We start from the raw sequence: 26,887 nt of genomic DNA on the forward strand, positions 1-26,887 counted from the left end.
GCTTAACCAGAATGGCAGCCCACTAGCTTAAAGAATGTTAATTCACCTTTATTAAATTCACTGTTATTGAACACTTTTGGGATTAGGAGATCTGTATCAAACAAGGGAGGTAGCAGTAAAAATATAATGATTTAATTCCTAAAATAAGGTAGACCGTGAGCATCCAAAATGCTACATATCTGCCCTGAGATTTTAAAAAAGAAATCAAGCAAAAAACTTATTAAAGAACATATATAAACTGGGTGTCAGTATGTCCTAACCAATTCTGTGCTGTCTCAGTAATTGCCTGCTATAAGGTATTGTACTAGAAATTGTAATTGAAGCTGATTAATTGATTTTGAGGCATTTAAGTTGATTTCCATTAAAAATCCACTCTGAATTGAAGCATTATGAAGAACTACCAATACATGAAAAACATATGGCTAGAACCTCTAGAGATATTTGATTATCCCTGAGAGTTGTCACACAGATCTTCTTGCTTCATTGTTATCAAAAAAAAAAATTCATGCTGCCTGCTTTATTTGGATTGCAGATCATGTGGCCACGAATAGAAACAACTTGTATGTTTTTGGACTAGATAGTAGCCAGCAGATGTGAATCAGAGCCTGATGCAGGTACTGAGGCTGAGGTTCTGTGGACTGGCACTGCTTAATGTCTGCTTCCTGCAAGATAGATAACCCTATCCAAGGTCTTCTAGAGATTCTCCAAGGACAAAGCAGCAAAGATAGCTTATCCAGCAGTAGGAAACCCAGAAATAGTGTGAGCTTGGTGTTACTCATGCACGTGCCCCAGAGGTGGAACATGAAATACCGGGATCTGGAAGGCTGCAACTGTTTACTGATAGTTGTGCTGCCATTGTCTTCTCAAACGAGATTAAAGAATGATTTGAAAAGTGGGAGGCAGCCTGGAGGTTGTAGAGCCAGTGAAAGGCAGCCAGTAAATATTTTAGCTCCACAGGAAGCAAACTAGATCTTTGAATTTGAGTGCAAACAGTAGGATTATTTGAGAGACATCTAAAGGTAAGCTAAACATTTTAATGTACCCATTCTTCAACAAAGGCTGGGATCAGAGTTTATGGGAAAATCATTTCTATAGCTTTAGCAGAATGAGAGGAAATGTACGATACAACATGAAAAAAAAAAAAAAAACCCCAATGATGTCAACAGTTGTAAAAGAATCAGTATAACTTCAGTGTGCTAGGTCGCGTTTAAAAAATAGGTGGAGGTCCTGTGTTATTGAAAGGTTGAGGCAGAAGAAGGAATCAGACAGAAATGAAGAAATGAGAGGACTCTAGCACTCTGAGGGACTGCACTTTTAGCCTATTTCTTTTCTAGTAATAATTTTCCTTTACACTTAACATAGTAGAATTAGCCTTTTTTGCTGGCTCTTTGAATTTTGTGTATTTGGAATGCTTTTGACCAACTCTTGGCAGGGAAGACTTAAAACTCAGTCATACTTTTCATTAAATGATACTTTTCAGTTTGTGGGAATGAGTGAAGCCCTCAGAAAAGAGCAAGTATACTAAGTGATTCTTTAAATTCAAATATGTTCTCAAGAGCCAGGAGAATTCATAAGACTTTTTATATGCACTTAATTATTTCCTTTAGACTCTTATAGACTGTAGGATAAATTTTTTATATTGTGCAAGAGATTTTTTTTTAAGTAACTTGGATTTCAAATATTTCTGTATCTGTTATATGTAATAATCCCTGTAGAAGGCATTTCAAAATTGTGTTTAATAGGCTCAAAATAATTTCAGACTTAATTTCCATGGTTTAGAAGAATTTTTCTTCCTTGGATTTGCCTAAACTTATAAAGCAATTCTTACCACAGTAAATGTGACCACTTAAAAAAAACATTTCCCCAAACAGCATAGTCTGTTACATTTGTCCCTATGTTCAATAACAGTAACTACTCTGAAAGACTGAAATATGGAAATGTTTATTTTAAATATCCAGCTACAAGACATTTTCTGTAATAGAACAGTATTTTTCTGCATCTACCCTTTAATTCAGTGTATCTATTAGGATATAGATAAGTTAGATAAAGTGCATAATTAAAACATACTTTAGAGATACTTTAAATTAATTAGAAAAGTTAATATCTTGTCTTTCATATTTTTCCAGTTGTTTATTTCCATTGTAACTTAAGTTTGATTTAAGTTCAGCACAGGTATAGACCATGCCTGTGTTGCATAAGGCTGTATCTTTAGTATCTAAAACAGAAATTGGCACTTGGGCACCTGAAAGATATTTGCTGAATGAATATTTCCAAAACAGGAAAGGGTAAAAAGATAACATTTTAAATGCCTTTGGTTTTTCTTTTCTTTCTTTTTTTAAATTGAAGTATAGTCAGTTTACAATGTTGTGTCAGTTTCTAGTTTATAGCATAATAGCTCAGTCATACATATACATACAAATATTCATTTTCATATCCTTTTTCATTATAGGTTTCTACAAGATATTGAATATAGTTCCCTGTGCTATACAGTATGAACTTGTTGTTTATCTGTTTTATATGTAGTAGTTAGTATCTGCAAATCTCAAACTCCCCATTTATCCCTTCCAACTCCCTTTTCCCCCTGGTAACCCTAAGTTTGCTTTCTATGTGAGTCTGTTTCTGTTTTGTAAATAAGTTTATTTGTCTCTCTTTTTTTTTTTTTTTTTTTAGATTCCACATGTGAGTGATATCATATGGCATTTTTCTTTCTCTTTCTGGCTTCCTTCACTTAGAATGATGATCTTGAGGTCCATCCATGTTGCTCAAATGGCATTTTTTATTTTTATGGCTGAGTAGTTCCATTGTATAAATATGCCACAATTTCTTTATCCGGTCATCTGTTGATGGACATTTAGGTTGTTTCCATGTCTTGGCTATGGTATCTAGTGCTGCTATGAACATTGGAGTGCATGTATCTTCTTGAAATAAAGTTCCCTCTGGATTTATGCCCAGGAGTGGGATTGCTGGATCATATGGAAAGTCTACTTTTAGTTTTTTGAGCAATTTCCATACTGTTTCCCATAACGGCTGAACCAAACTGCATTCCCACCAGCAGTGTAGGAGGGTTCCCTTTTCTCCACACCCTCTCCAGCATTTATCGTTTGTGGACTTTTGAATGATGGCCATTCTGACTGGTGTGAGGTGATACCTCATTGTAGTTTTGATTTGCATTTCTCTGATAATTACCGATATTGAGCATTTTTTTCATGTGCCTATTGGCTATTTCTGTGTCTTCATTGGAGAATTCCTTGTTTAGGTCTTAGGCCCATTTTTGGATTGAGTTAATTTTTTTTATTATTAAGTTTTATGAGCTATGTATATTTCTGGAAATTAAGCCCTTGTCAGTCTCATCTTTTGCAAATATTTTCTCCCATTCTGTAAGTTGTCTTTTTGTTTGCTTTGCTGTGCAAAAGCTTATAAGTTTAATTAGATCCCATTTATTTATTTTTGCTTTTATTTCTATTGCCTGGGTAGACTGACCTATGAGAACATTGCTAAGATTTATGTCAGAGAATATTTTGCCTATGTTTTCTTCTAGGAGGTTTGTAGTGTCTTGTTTAATTCTTTAAGCCATTGTGAGTTTATTTTTGTGTATGGTGTGAGGGAGTATTCCAGCTTCATTGATTTACATGCAGCTGTCCAGTTTTCCCAACACCATTTACTGAAGAGATTAAATGCAGAGGACAGAAATTTTGTCTTTAATCTCTTTTTCTTCCTTTCTTCCCTCCTTCCCTTACTTCCTCCTTTTTAAAAAAGGAGTATATATTAGGTAAGCAGAAATATAATTAAAATAATTTTGTGAATGAAATTCCTGTCCACCTAAATATAAACTTTGATTAAGTTAATACATTATTTGATAAAAATTAGAGAAAATTTAGGCATTCCACCTAATGTTATAATCAGAAAGAAACACCAGTTATTCCAGAACAAATTAGTAGACATTTCTAAGACAAAAGCTCAGTTATTTTATCTGTTTTTTTTCCCCCTACCTCTGACATATTCCTCCTTTCTAATTGTGACATAGTCAATTGAGTATTTTAATCTCTGGGTTTTTTAATACTCACACCTACTTGTATTTAAAATAACATTCAATTTACTAAAGTCATAAATTTCAAATATAATCATGAATTTCACATTTTTATCTTCCCAAGTACTTCAAACAACTAATCAAGGAAGGCTTTAAACACTATAAATCTTGGTAAGCATTTAACTGCTGCTTTCAGACTTGATAAATTTAAATTTAAGAAGTTTACTATTGGATTTTTTTTTTTAATACTTGAAAGAATGTTTATAAACAAATGAAAGTATTTTACAATTTTCAACTTGAAATCACAGGTCTAATATCAGTCAAATTCACCTATACATTTCAAATTAAATTCATAAGTTTAACAGCACTTAAACATTTCATATTAAATTACATATTTAATTTGTTAGATCATCAGGAATGCAGTAGTGCATGCCCGCCATTGTTGATGCCTGAGATGGTTAGGACTTGGAAACTTTACCTAGGTACAGATTCTCAAGGGACCTGGACACAACTTACAGGATGATTTCCTCTCAAGTCCTGGGTTAAAATTATTTTTTACTGTAATGTGACTTTCATATCCATGCCATTTTTTGCCGCCTGGTGCATTGCATTGGTAATTTCTGTCAGACCTTTTAATTGCCACGTCTATATAGCCGAGATTCTGCACCCCTATCAGAATTACAGCAAAATTCTTTACTACCTTATTTGACAGCACACCTATTATGTCTTTTATTTTTTTATGTGTCTTATTGACTACTTTCTATAGTCATTTCTTGACAAAGCTTACTCTCAACTTCAGGTGTACATGCTTATGAATTCCTCAGTACCACCTCTAGACTGCCTTGCTGGGCTTTCTAGAAGCAAAGATCTGGGAGAGTTTGTTCAGTGCTTTCTGGAGTTGCACTAGGAAGTGAGCAGGATGGCACAATTTGGTGTTAGATTTCTAGCAGCATCTTTTCTTAACATTTTGAGACTCTTCCTTTCTGCAAAGTACAGGCTTAGTACTCTCTTGTTTAAATAATTATTTTTATCTTCCCTAAGGATAGCCCTTGTAACAGAAGTGTTGGTTGCCTAACAGTCTTAAAAAATAATCTTCCTAATGGCAGTTCCTAAAAACCATTTAAAGAAGCTAGAGATCTGATTACCCAAAGTTAAGAGTCATGGTAGACAGCATGCCATTGGAAGAGCAATTGGATATTGTTCAGACTATGGAATCTCTTAAACATAAAAGAGATTTCCACCTCTCTATTTCATTCCATTTGAAGGACTCAGCATTTAAGTGATTACAATCTGCTGAATAATTTGAGACAATAGAGATTAATGTTGATCCTTGTATTGTTCTGAAGATCAGATGGGGTAATTCTTGTGTGAGTGCTTTGTAAATTATAAAGTGGTATGACAGTTGTAAGGTGTTATCATTTAAATTCTAACATTTATTGAGCACTTACCATAGGCTAGGCATTGTGCTAAGGGTTTATATGGCTTATATCATTAAATTATGTGGTTGCCAAATCTAGTTGCCCTGCAGATCTACACACATTCATGGTCATGAGCTCCCCATTTACAAGTTATGAATCAGAAGATGTGGCATCATATCTGGATATTTACATCTTCCCAATCTCCTAAGGGATTACAATCTGAAGTCAGGTATTAGAACTGATGTAGTTTTCAGAATAACCCTGAGAGAAAATTACTAATTACTATTTCCATTTTTTCCCTCTTCATTGTAGAGCCAGAGTGGGCTATAAAAAATTAAGTATTTTCCCTTCTCTGAAAATTTCTATCATTGATAAGTCAGAATAACAAATTTTTGTTATTCCTAGGAAATGGAATGGAATTCTGTGTCCTCAAAAAGCCTATAGTCCAGTAAATACTAATGTAAATACCAAAGTCCAGTGAAATACTAATGAAATCTTAATACTAATAAGGGCTATGAAAGAGGCAAGTTTCAGCTAAAGCATTGGTGCAAAGAGGGAATGATCATCTCTGGAGAGAGTGAAGATTAGGGAAATTTTCACAGAAACATTCAAGCAGTCCAAGCATATGTATAGGCAAGGACTGTGAACCAGCACTGCATATTGAAAGAATAGCCATAGTTTAATTTGGCTATGGGGTAGGGTGTTTAACGGAAAAGCAGGGCTTTGGAATCTGACAAACATAGGTTCAGATTCTGGTTCTGCCACTTGACTAAGTGATCTTGGGTAAATTCACTTAGTGCTGTTGTCTGAATGTTTGTGTCCCCCCAAAATTCAAAAGTCAAAATCCTAATTACCAAAAGTGATGATTATTAGTAGATGGGTCCTTTGGAGGTGAATAGGTCATAGGGTGAAGCCCTCATCAATGGGATTAGTGCTTTTATGAAGAGATCCCGGGGACATGCGGGACCCTGGAACCCCAGGACATGGAGGGGAAATACACGGCTTGGGGGAAATTGTGTTTTATCAGTTGTGTGAGCCATTTTTATCTGCTCTTCCTGAATTGTCAGTGACAAAAAAAATGTGGGGATAAACCAGCCTTTGCACATCCAAACCAGTTTCCTCCCCTCAGTTGGAGGGAAGACCAGAACTTGTCCTGATTTAAAGGATTCACAAGTGACAGCTGACTTTAATACCCACATGGTTACTGTTCCCTTGGTTGTCACTGGTGTCCTTTGATATTTTTAAGTGTTTTACTTTTTACACTTTTTAAAAAATATCCAGTTGTTCAGTAAATTAGGGCAGGAAAGGTTTCACGTGTACATGTACTTTAGCCTTCTGATGCAGACTTTCAGCCACTGAGCGGGGAGGGCTAGAGGTTTCCAGCAGCATTGGTCCTGCTCGCCTCACCTGCCGTTCTGTGACCTTCGTGTAGCCTGTGGGACGCCACACCTGCTGTAGCCAAACTTACGGCGAGTACTGAGGCGGCGTGGGGTCCAGGGTCCCCTCTAAAGACGCTGCAGTGCTCCCCCGCCCACGGCTCACGAGTTCCGGGGATGTGCGAAGTTGTAAGAGGACAGTCCTGATTTTGTGTGTGTGTTGCACATCACCACGCACGTCGTTATATTCTTAGCTTCTGAAAATTAAAGAAGTAGACCTAGAAGATTGATAAGACATTTTGCCACTCTGACTTATTTAAGTGAAAGTTGGGTGACTTGCGTGGCCGCGCACTTGGAGGCGGTCAGCACGGAGCGCATGCAGGTAACTGCTGCTTAGCCCACGGGTTCCCGCGCTGCTGCCAGCCGCGAGCCCCTCTGCTGAACCGGGCCCTTTGGGGCTGGGGCCTGGAGGGGTGGTAAATGGAATCTTAACCCATCATGTTGCTTGAAGTAGACAATTCAGGCACAAATAACAGTTAAAATGTAGCCTCATTAAACTGGTGAGGGTGCCTGTTGACAGGTACCCAAAAGAGTCTGCGGCCCAGTACCCGCCATCCCAATAGCCTAGACAGGAAGAGTGAAACGCCCGTCTCCCTGCGTGGCCTCCATCCTGCTTCATTCTCGGGTTCATGTTGAAGGATGGCTTGATCATTTCATGTATTACCAATCCAACATGAAACAGGTTTTGGTTTAATTTTCAAAATATTGTATGTGACACTATTAAAACAAGGGAGGGTAATTTGCCTCCATATGTGTTCTTGCTTTTTGCAAGTTTATTATGCACAGTTCTCTGCCCCTCTCCAGTAAGATGTAGATCACTCAAATACTGGACACTAGTAAGAAAAAAAAATCAGTCTTGAAAAACTTGTAGTAGCCCCAAAGCAGGGGGAAAAAAAAAAGAGAGAGAAAGAGATCCCAAGTGAGGGATTCCACAAGTCTCACCTGGCCATTCTAGCACTCTAGTATTTTGTTATAGCAGCCCAAATGGACAAAGACTTTTCACTTTCTTGAATCTCAGATTTTCAGCTAAGATGACAAAATCTATCTTTTGTAGTAAATGTTAATGGAAACTTTTTATAAATGAACAGACATTCATTTATTTTAACTTGAATATTGTACTGCTACTTTTACTGTTACTATAAGTCCTCTTTATGGAAAGCATCTGGGTTTTATTACCATAGTTAACTCTTGGAGTGCCATGAAAAAATAGGGGAAGTGTGTGAACAGATTGGCTTTCTACCAAGACTACTTTGTCAGTAAGAGAAGAATGAGTAAGAACACACTGGAGGCAAAGAGATCAATTCCTGGACTATTTCTTACACTAGGTGAGGCATGATAAGGATATTAGTAATGATACTGGGAGTGGGGAGAAAAACATCCAGAAGTAATTAAGAGATAGTTTAACATACATAATATCATATACAATTATGTTAAAGATAAAACTAAGCATGAGACAAAATTAACAAAAACTATTCATAAATCTGCAGCAAGGGAATTCTCTGTCGTCACTTTAATTTCAGCAGGCTTTCAGTGGTGTCAGGAAGACATGAGTTCATCATTTGAAAAGAGAATTCTGAGAATCTTTGACTGGGAAGCTTCAATTAAGGAGGGAATTTTGGAAGCAGGGGAGACTTTCTAATTGGTTTTCAGGTATATTTGGCAGTTGTTTGTTGGCCGTTAAGGGGGCAAGCAGCGGGGATCAGTTCAAAAGAGGCAGGATTGATTGCTCCGTATTAAGAGTGGAGGGTTTTCCATGGCTGGCCATTTCCTGAAACAAGCTAAGGCTGATGGCATGCTTTTTTGTAGTCAAATTGTCATCTCATTGTGGTCCTTGATACAGGAGGGAAAGGGGCAGGGCACAACCATTAAAGGAATGACACAGCAGTTGAGGACAGGACAAACTGGTTAGAACCAAGATGGTGGAAGATTTGACTTTCAGTAGACCTTGAGCCTCATGGCACACCCGCAGGCACCATGATGGTTCCTAGGCTGACCATAAGAGGTCAAAAAGTAAGTGGAGCCAGATTCCTGGAAATCCTTGTCCCTTCCCCGAAGTAGTTGGAATAATCCTCCTACTCGTTAGCATATGAAATTACTGAGCCCATAAAACCAAACAACCCCACACCTTCTGGTCACTCTCTCTTGCCTTCTGAGATGGCCTGCACTCTGTCTTTGGAGTGTGTATCTGCTTTTACTTACTAAGCACCCCTACACCTCTTGATCTCTCTCCCTGTCACCTTTCTGAGATGGCCTTCATTCTGCCTATGGAGCATGTACTCTCCTAAGCCATTTTTCCCCTCTAAATGAGACGGACCCCACTCTGTCTATGGAGTGTATATCTCTCTAAATAAACTTGCTTTCACTTTACTATGCCTTGCTCTTGAATTCTTTCCTGCACCAGGCAAGAACCTATTCGACGACACTTATGGGGAGCGACTGCCATGGCAGGCAGTTTCTCAGTTATTTAATATGAAGATCAAAAAAATTTATCCATTTCACTAAGGGGGAAAAGCCCTCAAAATTTTTAGGTGGAAGAATGCAGTAAACATTATTGGGTATCATAGTACTGATGCAGGAAAACAGATGTGGGGCATGAGAAGGGCTGTGTCCCAGGTCTCGGTTGAGCCCCTGGGACGTGCCCCGCCAAGTGTGGGTCCTTGGCTTTGCGCAGGAAAGAATGCAAGAGCTAGCCAGTTGAGTGAAGGTAGATTTATTCAGAGAGATACATTGAAAGACAAGAGAAAGGCCACAAGGTGTGGGGGCTAGGTGCTCAGATTAAAAGTAGGTACACACTCCATAGACAGAGTGCAGGCCGTCTCTGAAGAAGGAGAGAGAGGGGCAGCCGTGAGGCTCCGTGTTGCTGGTTTTTATGGGCTTGGTGGCTTCATATGCTAATAAGTAGAAGGACCAGTCTAAGGGGAAGGGGCTGGGATTCCCAGGAAGTTGGCCATTTCCCACTCTTTGACCTTTTGTGGCTAGCCTTGGAGACTGCCATGGTGCCTGTGGGCATGTTATTCACCATGTTAATATATTACAATGGGTGTATAATGAAGCTCAGGATCTACTAGAAGTTAAATCGCTCATCATCCTGAGCCTCAAGGCCTACTGGGGGTTGAATCTTCCACCATTTTGATGTTAACTGCTGTGGCATTCCTTGAGTGGCTGTGCCCTGTCCCCTTGCTATCTCAGTATCACTGTATGTGCTCAGAGCATATTTTTTTAGGGAAGATTTTTTAAAGATAGGCATTTTCATAGGCATATAGATGTGCCTGACACATATATTGCTGCTGAATGAATTCTCCAAGTCACAATTAAGACCAATATCAATCTTAAATAATTCATCGTATCTGTTGTGGAGTTTTACTCAGAGCTCCAAGAGCAAAAATATTTTCAGATTCAAGTTAGTAAGTATGCGTGATGCACATGCTTCTGGACTAATATGTTGTTAAAAAAGAAGTGGAAAAGAGCAGGATAATTTAAAATTATGCTTTGAAGAAAAATTGGAACCTCTTTAATCTTACATGTACTTCAAATTGCTTTCATGTACTTTGTCTAGGTAATGCAAACTTTTCCATAAAAGAAATCCTGGCTAGAAAAATATGGCTGGTAAAGCAGTTTTCTAAAAGCTGCTGGAGATAAAAAATTAGTAATGTAACTACCCATCTAATTAATTCTGGGCACTATTAACAATTTTTTGCTTTCTTTGGCAGAAAGTATTCTCTTTTTCACTAATCTTGACTAATTTCAAGAGGATTCCTTTTGTTGTATAGGCAAGAAAGTGTTCTTTGCCTCCTTTATGTAACTGAGTGTCTTCACTTAAAGTGCCTTAAGGAAGAAGAAATTGCAGAGGAGGTAGGAGGAGAGAAACAAGAACCTGGCTAAAAGAACTTGCTTTTAACAGGCATATACATGAGAACCTTTCAGTCTAAGAACTTCTGGAGGGTGGGGTCATCCTGGGATTAATGATGAAGAGGTCTTGTCACCTTTGAGCAGGAGCATTTTTTTTTACCTGTGGCTCTGCAACAAAGAGGCTATTATGCTGCTGCTGCTGCTGCTACTGCTGCTACGGCCTTTTTTTTCTTCCCAAAACAGAAGCTTCAAACAATGGCAGGGAAGCCAGGCAAAGGGGCCAGAGGGGTAGTTGCTCACTGAAAATTTCAGTAGCATTTTCAAGATAATTGACTTAATTACACACCCAAACTAAGTTGTTGTAATTTTAAGGGCACCACAATTAACAATGATTTATTTTAAAACATTGTAAGTAGTTCTTCGTTGTTTCCTTTCTGGAAAATAGATCTCTGAGGGAATAACCAGGGCCCGAAATGTTTTGGGTCAAGACTTTGTGAAACAAAAGGCACTCTTGATTCAAAGATGGTGACAGATATTTGGAGTCAGGAATGTAGAGTCATTCTGAGTATGACAAGTAAGAACTAAATAAAATATTTTCTAAGGCTATTAGTTATATTAGTTATATTTTACATACTACTCTAGATAAATGCAGTTTATTGAGTAGTTAAAAATAGGGTCTCTGGAGCCAGACTGCTGGAATTTATTGCTCAACTTTGCCACTAAGTGTGTGATCTTAAGTAGAACAAATAAAAACCATCTATAATACCACTACTTGAGAAAATACAAAGTATTTACAGTGAGGGATGAAAGCAAACCTCTCCTCCATTAACCATTCTACATTTGATTTGTATCCATTTTACCTTTTTTCCCTCAAAGTTATATACACCAGAATATAATAGTCACATGCATAATGCCAATAATAATTGTTTTCAATTTAAAAAATCATTTAATGAACTAACATGGACAATTTCTAAGTTAGTACATACAAGTTTCTCATAAAAAAAGATGACTGTAGTATTTCTCAATCTTATTAACTATTGGCCTATTAAAACTTTTTTATTGAGATATAATTGACATGTAACATATTGGTTTCAGGTATACAACATAATGATTTGATATCTGTATTCAGTGCGAAATGATTACCATAATATATCTAGTGAACATCTGTCACCATACAAAATTAACTATTAGGATTTACCCTCTTGGCAATTTTTAAACATGCTCTACAAATTATTGACTATAGTCACCATGCTGTATATTGCATCCCCAGGACTTATTTTATAACTATAAACTTGTACTTCTTGACCCCCTTTACCTATTTTACCCACTCCCCAGCACTCCTCCCCTCTGGCAGCTACCATTCTGTTCTCTTTATCTACAATTTTTGTTTTGTTTTATTTCATTTTGTTTACTTTTTAGATTCCACATTTAAGTGAAATTACGTGGTATTTTTCTTTCTCTCTCTGACTTATGTAACTTTGAGTAATGCCCTCAAGATCCATCCATGTTGGCAAAAATACAAGATTTCCTTTTTTATGGTTGAGTAGTATTCAACTACGTATATTTATATATGTATATATACACATATATATCCCATCTTCTTTATCTATTCATCCATCAATAGACACTTGTTGGAGGAAAGGGTATAGCACTAGTGGTAGAGTGCATGCCTAGCATGCACAAGGTCCTGGATTCAGTCCCCAGCACCTCCACTAAAAAAAATAAATAAATAAAAACCTAATTACGTCTCCCCCTAAAAAAATTTTTAAAAAATAGCTGGTGTCTCAGGCAGTAAAAGAACTTACCAAAGGCAAAGAATGAGACTAGGAAAGGAGTTTATTAGGTTATGCTGCCATAGACAACAGCGGGTCACACAGATGAGAGGTGCCTTTGTGAGCTCCGGGGGTTGGTTGCTGAGCTCTTTTATTGGGGGAGAAGTTGGTGAACATAATGGGTTGGGGGCTGTGTGATCAGTTTGTGCACAAGTTTTTGATTGGGTGTAGGTGAAGTCAGAAATTTGGGGTCCATGAGGGGGCAGTGGGGTTTATCGCTGAAACAAACCAGCCTGAGCTATTGTGAGATTTACCTAGCCACATTACCTAGGGCTATTAGTTTGTTAGGACAAACATGCCCAGTAAATAATGTACTTTATCTGTTGAGGGATGCCAGGCAGATACCTGAGAGCCCGGGAATGGGGGTCATTGGACTTTAAAGGACATCAGTTTGCCCCACAACACTTAGGTCCTTTCCATATTTTGGCTATCCTAAAAAATACTGCAATGAATGTAGGTATATCTTTACAAATTAGTGTTTTTATTTTCTTTGGATAAATATCCAGAAGTGGAGTTTCTGGATCATATGGTAGTCCTATTTTTAGTTTTCTGAAGAACCTCCATACTGTTTTCCACAGTTGCTGCACCAATTTACACTACCACCAGTAGTACACAAGGGTTCCCTCTTCTCCATATCCCACATCCTCTCCAACACTGGTTATTTCTTATCTTTTTGATAATAACCATTCTGTCAGATGTGAGGTGATATTTCATTATGGGTTTGATTTGCCTTTTGCTTATGATTAGTAATGTTGAACACCTTTTTATGTACCTGTTGGCCATCTGTATGTCTTCTTTGGAAAAATGTCTGTTCAGATCCTCTGCCCATTTTTTAATATGATTTTTTTTGTTGTTACTGAGTTTTATGAGTTCTTTATATATTTTAGTTATTAACCCCATACCAGATATATGATTTGCAAATATTTTCTCCCATTCAGGAGGTACACTTTTCATTTTGTTAATGGTTTCCTTTACTGTGCAGAAAATTTTTATTTTTAATAGTTATTTCCATATTAATTTTTAAAAGGTTGTGATAGTTTATGCTTTTATTAATAGTGTGTGAGAGAACGTCCACTTCCTCAATCCATATGGATTTTTAAAGATTTTTACTATGAAAATTTTCAAATATATGCACAATAGAAAGTAGTGTAATGAGCTCCCATGGATAAACATCCAGTTTCAGCAATTATGAACTTCATCTTTATCTCCTCCCATTGAACTATTTTGAAGCAATTCCAAACATGACATTTTTCCCATGTAAAACAGATACTTAAATCTTCAATTATCTCTAATTCTGCTTTCTTATAATAATCTATAAACATAATGCTATTTACTCTCCCTCCTATTCTCATCTCTTGAAGTAATATAATAAAAAAAATAGAACTTTTAAGAAGTCCCTTGTATGACTTTAGGAGAGAGATGAAAAATTGAACACACTTTACTTTTTTCTTTCCAAACTTAGGTTTACATTGATTAGCATCCCTGGTCCTCATAAGATGAATACCCAAGAGTGAACTTGCTGAATCATATGGTGGTTCTGTTTTTATTTTTACTTTTTTGAGAAACTTTATACTATTTTCTACAGTGGCTGCACCAATTTACATTCCCACCAACGGTGTACAAGGGTTCCCTTTTTTCCACGTCCTCACCAACACTTTTTATTTGTGGTCTTTTTGATGATAGCCATTCTGACAGATGTCAGGTGATATCTCATTGTGGTTTTGATTTGCATTTCTCTGATGATTAGTGATGCATCTTTTCATATGCCTGTTGGCCATCTGTATATCTTCTTTGGAAATATGTCTATTCAGGTCTTTTACCCATTTTTTAATTAGGTTGTTTGATTTTTGATGTTGAGTTGTATGAGCTGTTTATATATGTTGAACATTAACCCCTTATCAGTCATATCATTTGCACATACATTCTCCCATTCTGTAAGTTGTCTTTTTTGTTTTGTTGATGTTTCCCTTTGCTGTGCAACATGCTGGTTTCTGATGTGGCTCTTTGATGTTGCTATTCTTAGAAACAGAGATACTTTAATGAATGAGAAATAAGTTCCCACTCTAGGATGAGATACATGGAGGAGCTGACCCCTGATTTTGATAATAGAAGTTAGAAGAACCCCTGCTGGAAAACAGTGTTCTGGCAATGCTGTTGTGATATACACTCTGCTTACTTATCAGTGCTTTCCAGCACCCTTAAACGTACAACCAAAGGTGGGAGGGGTCCAGTAGCAGCCAAACCATGATCTGTGATTAAAAAGAAAAAACAAACAAAACATTAGCATCACAACCATCACAGATCATACCCTTCCTGAGGAAGCAGTCCAGGAATTAACTGCCTCTTTCTACCAAGGAGGAGAGATTAGAGGGCACCAGAAATTGCAATGACTAATTCCTTCTTCATCCATCACTCCCAACAAAATGCCAGTTTTAATAATCTGGGGGTTAAGTATTCTTAATTTAATTGGCTTAATCCAATCTTCACACAATAGATCTTTTTGAGAGGTAAATTTGATTCTATTTACCTGTTTGAAACCAGTCAGAGGCTTCCCATTGCTCTTAGGATAAATCTGATATCCTCAATGAGGATTATAAGGCCTGATCTACCTTTTCATCTGGAAAGTGTTCAGTTTCTCCATTGTGTTCATTCTGTTCTAACCCCACAGTGGGCTTTTCTTCGGGTTCTCCCAAGCTGTAGTCTCTTTCCTCTCTCAAAATGCCATTCCTTTGATCTGGACCACCCTTCTCACATTGCACCTTCATAGTTGCTCTTTATACTTCAGACTTAAGTTTAAATGTCACTTACCAACAGACCTTTTGGGAGGCATCCCCTTTGGGGGATGGGGGTGGGGCAGGTAATTAGGGTTTTTAAAAAAATTTTATTTATTTTCATGGAGGTACTAGGGATTGAACCTGGAAACTCATGCACACTAAGTGTGTGCTCTACCACTGAGCTATACCCTTCCCCTGGAGTCACCCCGTTTTAAATTAGATCCCCATAGCATTCATCCTTTAGAGATCACATAGTTATGTATTGGTTTTAAACTGTAAGATTTCTCTCTTCTACTTATTTCTCAGAATTTAGCAGATCACCTTACTTCTAGTATGCACTTGGTACTTTTCTTTTTTTATTTTGTTTTTAAATAAGTGAATAATTAAGTGAAGTAACTTTTTAAAAACTAAGACCACAAGGATGACTAGGACTTAGCTGGCAAGGGGTGTGTGTAGGAAGTGGGTATGGGAAAGAGTTTTGTTTAAAGAGCTTTGGAAACTTTCAAAGAGGAAAAGCCATCTAGAATTTGCCATGAATACTGGATTAGAAGTTTGCTTTACTCTGTTCAGTGAAACATAGGACAATTCTTCTTCTTCTTCTTTTTTTTTTTTGTAAAAAAACTGTTTTTCTGATATATTGCCATATTTAGTTATTAAGCCAGGATCATTAGAGGTGTAGAAAAATGAGCTAGATAAAAATCTTAGTGGGATTAGTATTGGGGATACTGTTATGTGCAGGTGTTGGATAAGGTGACTCACTCCCAGCCTGTGATGTTCTGACTCCAAGAAGTAAATATGAAGAGAGTAGAAATCAGGATGAATATAATGCTGATAAGATCTGTTACTTTGTTGAATAAAGGAAAACAAATCACTTTTAAAAGTGTATTATGTTTTGAACCCCAAACATTTTTTCTATGCTTTTTTGTTAGTAAAGGTGTTAGCAAATTAAGGATAACAACCTGCAAATAATCATTGACTAATCACAATTTTAAAGGCAAGTATTTTGGCAAGTTAATGTGAAAAAAGCCTTACAAGCCAATTGTTATTAGAAGGTACCTTTTGCTAAAATATTTCACTTCTCAGCTACTTCCAAATCTGAAAAGTCTATTTTTAATAGAATTAAGTCATCATAAAGCACACATTACTATATATAAAATAGATGAACCACAAGAACCTACTGTGTAGCACAGGGAACTATATTCAGTTTCTTATAATAACATATAATGGAAAAGGATATGAAAAGAAAATAGATATATGTGTGTGTATATATATATATTTATATATATATATATGAGTCACTTTGTTGTACACCTGAAACTAACATTGTAAATCAACTACACTTCAGTAAAAAATTAAAAAAAAAAAATAGAACATAAAAGATTTGAAAGCATGTTAGTCCTGAATTTAAATTTCAGACCCATCACTTACTGTGGAAACAGGATAATTTTTTTTAACAGCTTGATTGAGGTATAATTTACATACTACAAAATCTACTCATTTTCAGTGTATGATTAAATGATTTTTTTTTTTTTTTGTAAATTTACAAAGCTATGAAACCATTACCACAACCCAATTTTACGACATTCCTTTCACCCTCCAAAAGCTCCTTTCTGTCCATCTGTAGTCAACCCCCATTCCCCAGGCCCAGGCAAGCACTAATTGATTTTTTGTTTCTGTAGGTATGCCTTTTCTAGGCATTTAATATAAATAGAATCCTCTGATATGTGGTCTTTTGTGGCTATCTTCTTTCATATAGCAAAATATTTGAGGTTTATCTGTTCAAATATTTTGTTTCTGTTTATTGCAGAATATAATTCCAATACATAGACATACCACCACGTTCTGTTTATCTATTTACCAGTTTGGATTATCTAAAAATTTTCCACCTTTGGCAGTTACACATAATGCTACTATAAACATTCATGGTCAAGTCTTCGTGTGGACATGTGCTTTTGCTTCTCAGGGGTACATACTTGGAACTAGAAATGCAAGTTGTAGAGTAAGTTCATGTTTAATTTTTAAAGAAAATGCCAAACTGTTTTTTTAAGTGGCTACAGTTTGAGAGTTCTAGTTTCTATATCCTCTCTAACACTTGTCTTTTTTATAGCCATCCTAGTGGGTATGAAGTGATTTTAATTTGCATTTTCCTAATAATTAGTTGACTTTTTTCGTATGTTTATTGGTGAAATGTCTATTCCAGTCTTTCACCTACTTTTAAATTGTCTTATTTCTTTTTTCTGTCATTGAGTTTTTGTTGTTTTTTGTATGTGTGTGTGTGTGTGGATTCTTTGGAATTTTCTACATATCAGATCATGTTGCTTGTGAATAAAGATAGTTTTTTACTTATTCCTTTCTCATATACTCTTTCTTCCTTTTTTCCTCTCTCTTTTTCTCTTTCTCTCCTTCTCTCTCTCTTTCTTTTCCTTGCCTGTTGTTTTAGTCTGTTTGGGCTATGATAATAAAAATACCATAAACTGGGTGGCATAAACAATATATTTCTCATAGTTCTGAAATTTGGAGCCAAGATTAAGGCACTTGGTGTCTGTTGAGGACCAGCTTCCCTATTCATAGACAGCCACTTACTCTCTTGAGTATTCACAGGATGGAAGGGCAAGGTAACTCTCTGGAGTCTCTTTTGTTAGGGCACTAATCCCTCCCAAAAATCCATTTCCCAAAAACCCCACCTCCAAATGCTATCCAACTGGGGATTAGGTTTCAACATATGAATTTTGGGGTGACACAAACATTTAGTCTCTAATACTTTATCACCTTTCTTAGAATCTCTGGGACAATGTTGAAAAGAAGCGATGAGAGCAGATATCCTTACCTTGTTCTTAGGAAAGCATTCAGTCTTTTAGTCATTAACATGCTGTTAGCTATAGGTTTTCATGGATTCCTTTTATGAGGTTAAGAAACTTCCCTTCTATTCTTAGCTGTTCCCTTCTATTCTTAGCTGTTGAGAGTTTTTGTTTTTGTTTTTTTTATGAATGAATTTTGTCAAGTACCTTGTATCTTTTAAGAGGATCATGTGTGTTTTGTTCTTTATTCTATTAATAATATATCACATTAATTTCTGCTTGGATATTAAGCCAACCTTTCATTCTGTGTTTAAATCCCACTTGGTCATGGTGCATTATCCTTTTTGTATTTTCCTGGATTTGGTTTGCTAAGATATTGTTGAGGGCTTTTGTGCATATATTCATGAGGGATATTAGTTTGTAGTTTTCTTACGATGTCTTTGGCTTTGGTATCAGGATAATATTGGTTTCGTAGAATAAGTTGGGGAGTGTTTCCTTCTCCTCTGTCTTTGGGAAGAATTTGGGAAAGATTGATATTGTTTCTTCTTTAAATATTTGGTGGAATTTATCAGTGAAGCCATCTAGGCTTGAACTTTATTTTTGTGGGAAGATTTCAAATTACTCAGTTTCTTTATTTGTCATAGGTAAATTTAGTTTTTCTATTTTTCTAAGTCAGTTTCAGTTAAAAGCATTTTTGTCTTTTTTAGGAATTTATCCATTTCATCTTAGTTGTCCAATTTATTGGCATAGTGTTGTTCATAGCATTCCCTTATGATAATTTAAATTTCTGTAAAATCGTTAATGATGTCTCCTCTTTCACTTCTGATTTTGGTAATTTTTTTCTCGGTCAGTTTTTCTTTTTTTCTAACATAAAAACATTCGTATAGAATGTGCTGTGTTACTTTCTTTTCTATTTTCTAGAAGAACTTGTGAAGGATTGGTATTATTCTTTAAATGTTTAGAAGAACTTCAGTGAAGCCATCTAGGCCTGAAATCTTTTTTTTTTTTTTAAGATTTTTAATTGCTAGTTTAATTTCTTTACTTGCTAGATCTACTTAGTTTTTCTGTTCCCTTTCTAAGATACACATTTCCCTCTAAATACTGATTTAGCAACATCTCCTAAATATGGTATGTTTTCATTTCTATTCAGCTCAAAATATTTTCTAGTTTCCTTCATGATTTCTTCTTGGATCCATTGGTTATTTAGAAGTCCATTTAAAATTTTCTAAGTATTTGTAGATTTCCCATATTTTGTCCTATTTTAATATCTAATTTAATTCTCTTATGGTCAGAGACCATACTTTGCATGGTGTTAATCTTTTTAAATTTATTGAGACTTGTTTTATGGTCTAACATATGGTCTATTCTGGAGGATGTTGCATGTACACTTACAAATTATTCTCCTGTTGTTGGCTGGAGTGTACTATACATGTCAGTTGAGTCAGGTTGGTTGATAGTATTATCCAGATCTTCTATATCCATGTTAATTTTCTGTTTAGTGCTCTATTCTTTATTATTAAGAATAGAGTATTGAAACCTCTACTCTTATTCTTAAATTATATATTTCTCCCTTCAGTTCTGTCACTTTTGTTTCATATATTTTGAGACTCAGTTGTTGGATGTATATATGTTTATAATTGTTTTATCATTCTGATGAATTGATCCTTTCATCTTAAAATGCCACTCTTTGTCTCTGGTAATACCTTCTGTCTTAAAGTCTTTTCTGTCTGATATTAGTGTACCCACTACAGCTCTCTTATGGTTATTAATTGCATATTGTATCTTTTTTATTCATCTTTTTACTTTAAACCTATTTGTGTCTTCGAATCTAAAATGTTTCTTTTGTAGGCAACACACAGTTGGACCTCTCTCTCTTCTGGTACCATTAGAAATTATTAATTTCATAGGGTCATTGTGAGGATTAAATTGGATTGTTGGAAGTCTTAATAAAACACTGATTGCTGGGCCCCACCTTCAGTATTTTGGACTGAGTAGTTCTGATGTGGGCTTGAGAATTTGCATTTCTAACAGGTATGCTGGTGACCATTATGATGCTGGGCTGGTAGCCAAGGTTTAAGAAACACACAAATAAGATAATAAAATAAATTAAACACCTAAAGCAGTTCTGGATACCTCATTTTTGTGGCTTCTGTTCACTTCCTTTATTACCCATATTTATTCTTTGGTCATTTATTCTTTGAATAACCTACTCTGTTGGGATATTTTTGGTATTTGCTCTAATATGTTGATATTTATGTTGTTGAGGTTCTATTAAAAGTAAAAAAATCCCACTTGTAAAGCAATCAGAAACATCAACTGCAAAAGAGGGAATTTATGAAAGATCAGTTTTTATCTTTTCTTGTATAAGAAGTTCATGTAATTTGAGCTTTGTAATTCCTCTTTATCAGATCATACCACTAAAATTAACATTATTACAAAAGATAGAACTTAATTAATCATGAAATAGGAAGACATTATTTTTGTTGTGGGGAAAATGAATATTACAAAGATTCTTGTTAAAATGTGTCAATGGTGCTATTATGGCAGATTTGATATTTTGACCTTTTATAACTTCTTGAAATTGGTACTATTTATTTAATGTTTGATATAACTAATCCACTTTCAAATACCCCCTGGAGAATAATACCTTTGTATAAACCTGCACCTTTTATCACCCAGAACTGGGGAAGTTCCAAATCTTTACATGCAAGCAATTTTTAAAGGAAAAGGTAAATCTCCTTTTAATCCAATGGCTTTGAAAAGTTATAAGTGGTTCACTGCTTAAAAATTTTTTTTGAAAGAATAAATGAATATCTTGGATTAAATACATTTTTTCTCATTACAATTTGGTACAGAGGCTTCTCATTTTCCTGTTTTCATTCTAAATATTAATCTATGGCAACAAGCTGATTCTGCAAGAGGGCAGTTTTGCTGCTTGTTTTCTCAAATATAAAAATAACTCTAAAGGACAGCATCAATACCTATAATGTATGATAGTGATGCTTGTAATTTTGAAGTAGAATTTATCCCAAATTGAGGTCATAATAATTTAGTTCTAATGTATGCACTTAATATATTTGCTTACCATATTCTTATTGACATTACTATTACTGCATTACCAGTGTTATTTTCAAGAGATTCAAAGGTTAAGCACACAGAGTTAGGAGCTAGGATTACTGGGTGAATCCTTCCTTTACTATCTCCTAATTGAGTGACTTTGGGCAATTAACTTCTCTGTGCCTCATTTTCCTCTTATGCAAATTAGGATAAAATAAAGCCCAATTTATAGGGTTGTTACGAGGCTCAAATGAATTGATGTATTATATACCAGTTAAAACTGTGTTTACCAGTTTGTAAGAAAGACTCTGTAAGTCTTAGCTATTATCTCTGCTTCTAAAGACAGCAATACTAATAAACACTACTTTATATTTGTGTGGTGCTTTAGAAATTATGGGAAACTTTCACATTTAATATCTGTGGAAACCCTGTTGTAATTGCTATTGATGCTATTTGCAGCTATGTCTGTAGAATGCATTTTTGTTAGGTTGCCGTGGCTGTTTTATAGTACAGTGCTGAAATGCTCATGCCAGGGGAATCCTTCTTTTTCCCTGAGATTGCAAAGCAACTCCATTCACTTCTCTTTGCCTCTCACCACCTTTCTCTTCCCCTTCCCCCTCTTTTTTTCAAAGTTTTTATTAAACTTTTATTAAGAGTTTTGTGAAAAACAAATATTACATTAAAAATTCATTGATTCTTTCCATTTCATTTTCTCTTTCATTCGTGTATTCTAGAAAGGTGTGGAAGGAATATTATGTGCAAAGGAGTATCATTACATGGGAAAGAAGTGCTTTCCCTTTAAGAAATGTTGTTGCACACTTTGTAAGCCACTGTTTAGTCTTCAGAGTGATGTGTCTTTTAGGAAGTAAAAGAAGGTATATTCCTACCTTTACAAAAGTCTCATGGGACAAAGACTTGTCATTTGTCTAGCTTAGAAGTAAGTAAAAATGTTTCCAAATAAATATCATTTCAATATTTTTCAAATCATCAAAACATTTAGTTTGGAACTGTATACTTTTTTTCATGGATTTACAGATTCTTTAAAGGCCGTTTACCCACATTTGAACAATGGATGGTTAGATACCAAGTTAAGTATGAACTGCAAGGTTCGAACATGTCACAGAAACATAACTACTTTAGTTCCCTCAGCTGAACCTACAACTAGTCTCAATTACTTTGACCACTGGAATATTACGTAAGAATTTAAATTTCAGTGTTACTTGATGTCCACTAGAGGGGACCAAACCTCAAACAGAAGTATATGCTTCTATTCCCCCAATTAGTGAAAAACCTAAGGCGTTTCAGACTGCCTGCCTGAACTTCACAAATTATTCTTCAAAGTTTCCTATTGCTGAAAGGCCAATTCTATACAAGCAAATCTATGGAAACACTGAGGTATCAATAGTAGACAAACAATATTTTAGAGTAGAGCAAAATGTTGCTTAGAGTCTTTAATAACTTAAGAGTTTAGTCAATTCATAGAAAAACACTAAACTAAAATCCGAGTTGTACAGTTATATGTTTTTTAAAATATTTGGCTGATTTGACAAGAAGACAGAGGTGAATTTTGACATACGATTTCATAATGTAGTAAGTTAATGTATTTTGAGTCATGATAAATGTTTAACAGTAAATTTTTATTGGAACCATGTCAAACTTTTGCCAGTGAATAACTAAAATCAACAAAGCCTTAAATTTGTTTCTAATTTGTAACTTAAAATACCTTATTTTGAAAATATTGTTTTCCAAAATGAACTGAACATGTACTTTAGAACTCTGTGAATTTCAATGCAGTATCTATTATACTTGAAATTTGATTTGTAGAATATTTTCATATGAAACAATACATACACACTCTAAAATTTTTGTTCTAACTTTCTTACAGCATTTCACATTTTGTGAAACTTAATATTCCAAAGAAAACAAAATAGATTTTATTTCATGTGAATATAATTTAATAATCTCATATTGCAGTATTTTTCAAAATAAAGATAAACACTCAGGTAAGAATCACTTTGTAGAACTATAAATTCTAAACAAGTTTTTTTCATAAGGACAGCTTGATTTTATTGCCAAGTTAGTATAAAAAAACACACTTAACATGGAAGGTGAAGACATGGCTTATTTAAAACAATAGCAACAACAAGACAGTTAAGCCACAAAGATCTACGCTATATCATTATCTATTTCTCTGCAAAATATAGGAAGGTATTGCAGAAACGAACTGTCCACTAGATGCCACACTTCCTTTGCAGAGTAAAGCAGTACTGTGGCTTCTGGCAGGCTTTATGCAGAAGCTATTGTATCTGGTAACAGCTCCCCCTAACTCAGCTATCTTTTCCCTTACATGCTTTCTGATACCCCTCCTCCGTTGTTATGCCTAATCATCCAAAATTTGCATAGTAGTGGCAGCTTGTAGAGTTCTGTTGAGATCCTTCAGTGGGAATACAGGGAGCTTGTATTTATTGACTTTCAAGATCAAGCCATTTTGGAGCTTTTTTTTTTCCCCCGCTCTAGGGCAGCTAAAGATGGTTTCATTTGGCTCTTTTGTTTTCTAATTTTTAGAACTACAAATTCTTTCTCATGTATATTTATTGTTTCTTTTTTTTTTCATATATGTTTATTCTGTTCCCCTCAAGAAGAAACAGGAAAACCCTCAATTTTCTAAAAATGTAATGAAGAGTTATAATTTAACTTTTTAGAGAACTATACTGAGTGAAACTGTGACTGATTTTATTTTGTTTTTAGACATTATTAAAACTGAGAAAAATAAAGATCTTTCATTTTCCGTTGACATTTGTGATAGGCTGGATTCAATAATGAAATGAACAGAATCTAGTAAGTAAAGAAGTATAAGGCATTATCTTATAAGCTTCCATTCTATGAGACAAATAACAGGCTACTCAGTATTCAGAATACTTACACTCAGCTTGAGTCACAATATTTGGGATCCTTGTGAAATGTCAATTATAGAATCTTCATGGGACTGTAATCTGAGATTATTATTTGGTGATATAAAATAAATAACATACTTAGTCCTGTGATGGTGTGAGGCCAGTGGTCTCTCTTCCTCCAGATTACTAGTCACCTGAGCAGTTCTTCCCTAGGACAATTATAGCTTTATAGCATTGTGTTTTCCCTATTTTCAAAATATTTTGAGGATATGATCACTATATGTGATCACTAAGGAATCTGCAGTGATTTTTTTAAATCACACATAAGCTGACTTTAGTTGCTGAAGCAACTAGTAGATTTACCACTTGGTCTGAGATTCTTTTCTTTTCTAAATTAATGTGTTTTAAGAATTAATTTGCAGATAAATCACTTTCAAGTAGTGTATATGAAAGTCTTTCTCTCTCCTTGATCACTGACCTAAGATTGACTAAGTTTATTGGCCAATTTATTAAAAGAAAATGATAAATTCTATAGGGGAGGAAAAAACCACAACCAAACATAGCTCCACGCTAAGCAAAAACAACAACAAAAGTGACAAACAAGTCAATGAAACTGCTTTGTATTGCCAATCTAGAAAATCTATATAATAGGAGGTTGTCAAAACAAATTCCTGTTGTTTCACATTTTTTCTAGTAGTTTCTTTCTGTGTGTATGAAAATAGCATCATTGTTAAAGATTCCATTCACTGGGAAATGTACACTATTTGTGATAACTTTCCAAAGGAAACTAGAAGAAACAGATCAACTAAAACATGGCTTTGTAAAAGGAGTGCAAGTAAACAAAGCAAGATAATATTTGACACCTCCTAAAAGCGGCTCTAAGAACAAATTACTGTTAATTGTAGTTTCTTTATGGTTACCTTTAAGAGAATGCACTGAAAGCCAAAGGGCTATTTATACATCAAGGAAACCCAGAGGCTAAGTCCTCAAAAAAAAATTTTCCCCTCATCTGAATAGTGTTACTATGGTAAAGATGGTGTAATTTGTATTATAATTTATTTTCCTAGAATTCTAAGAGTAAACAGACTCTGCCTTAATGACAAACTTTACCTTCGGCCCTTCCATTTTCAAGGAAGTTGCACCTGTATCAGAATTCACCCTAGTTAAAAAAATGCCAGGCTGTGAACATAACAGAGCATTAAGGATATGGTTTGCATCACTGTGGAGATTTAATAAATGAAGTACTCAGAATTCCTTTTCCGGGATAGAGCTAAGATAAACTAATGCAAGTTGATAAAGATTGGAGTGTGTTTGTATTTGGATCCTGATGAAAATGAGATGAAGGGTGTAAGGAAGCGGCCTGGTGTGTGTCTTAGAAAGGAGCACTCTCCTTCGAGCAATCCAGAAGATTTTCAGGAACTTGAACTTCAATAGAAGAATATGTTCATTGTTCAAATCTTCAAACAATAGAGAAGTATTAACAGATATCTAAACAAAAGGACTCAGGTTGGGGCATAGTAAGTTGGTGTTAATGCTTTTCTATAGATATGTATATATTATAGAAGGAATTACTTTTTTTTTTAGGTTTTTAAAAAATTGAAGTATAGTTGATTTTCAATATTATATTAGTTTCAGGTATATAAGACAGTGATTCAAAATTTTTATAGATTATACTCCATTTCAAGTTATTATAAAATTCTAGCTATATTCCTTATGCCATACGATATATTCTTGTAGCGTATTTATTTTATACACAGTAGTTTGTACCTGTTTGTAGAAGGAATTTCTTAGTAATGATTTGAATAATTGTAATTGTTAGAAGAATAATATTATACATAATATATAAAATTATGGTATTTATTAACTTCCTTGTATGCACATCCCAGTTTCAGGCCTTTGCATAGGAAGAACTTAGAAACTCATAAAGACCTTTGTATCTTTTTTTTTTAATTGAGTTGTAGTCAGTTTACAATATTGTGTCAATTTCTGGTGTACAGCACAAGGCCTTTGTATCTTGGAGATGAGACAGGACTAAATCTTGGGTGCTCAGATGCCGTTTTGAGTTTCCTGGGGGCAGGGGATGCCTTTCTCTGCCCTCTTTCTTTCCTGCCCATGCCTCCCTTCATACCCCACCAGTCAGTAGGATCAACGAAGAGACTTTATATAATATTTGTACAAAAGTGGTTAAAATACAGAAGTTAAGTCTTTAGCAGATCTTCCCTTAAGTTTTAGATTTGGCTACAATGTAAGTATCTGCTGCTCAAGAAAACTCCAAAATCCTTATCAGCATCTTAGAATGAGTTTCTTTGTTTCCTAGTCTTTTTGGAATTGGTATCAGTTAAACTATATGCAGCTCTAAAGGGAATAATATCATTTGTTTTCTAGAACAAAATGTGATTCTTGGCCCTAAATATACTTTTTTAGTTGTTAATTTATTTTTTAATTTTGAAATTTTTCCAACCCAGAGAAACACTAAGACAGTAGTTCAATGGACACCCATATTCCCCTTCCCTAATTTTACCATTTAATGATTTTTCTATCATTTCTTCTGTCTTTATTTCTTGCCACTCTTCTGTAAAGAAGTGTGTCCCATCTCCACTGGCCCCACCTCTTCCTTCGTTTTGAGTTACATTATGGACTCAAATTTTTTTTCTCTATTATATTTGTTACAATTATTTCTGATGCACATATTGTGTCAAATTTGGCCAATGGGAGATTCTTCAAGCTGGCAATTGTGTCCTTTTGACATAAATCCATTATTCTTTGAACACTTCCTTGCTTTCTGGCACAAAATGTTCCAGA

This window comes from Camelus dromedarius, chromosome 1, assembly GCF_036321535.1.
Source record: "Camelus dromedarius isolate mCamDro1 chromosome 1, mCamDro1.pat, whole genome shotgun sequence".
Classification (NCBI taxonomy): Eukaryota; Metazoa; Chordata; class Mammalia; order Artiodactyla; family Camelidae; genus Camelus; species Camelus dromedarius.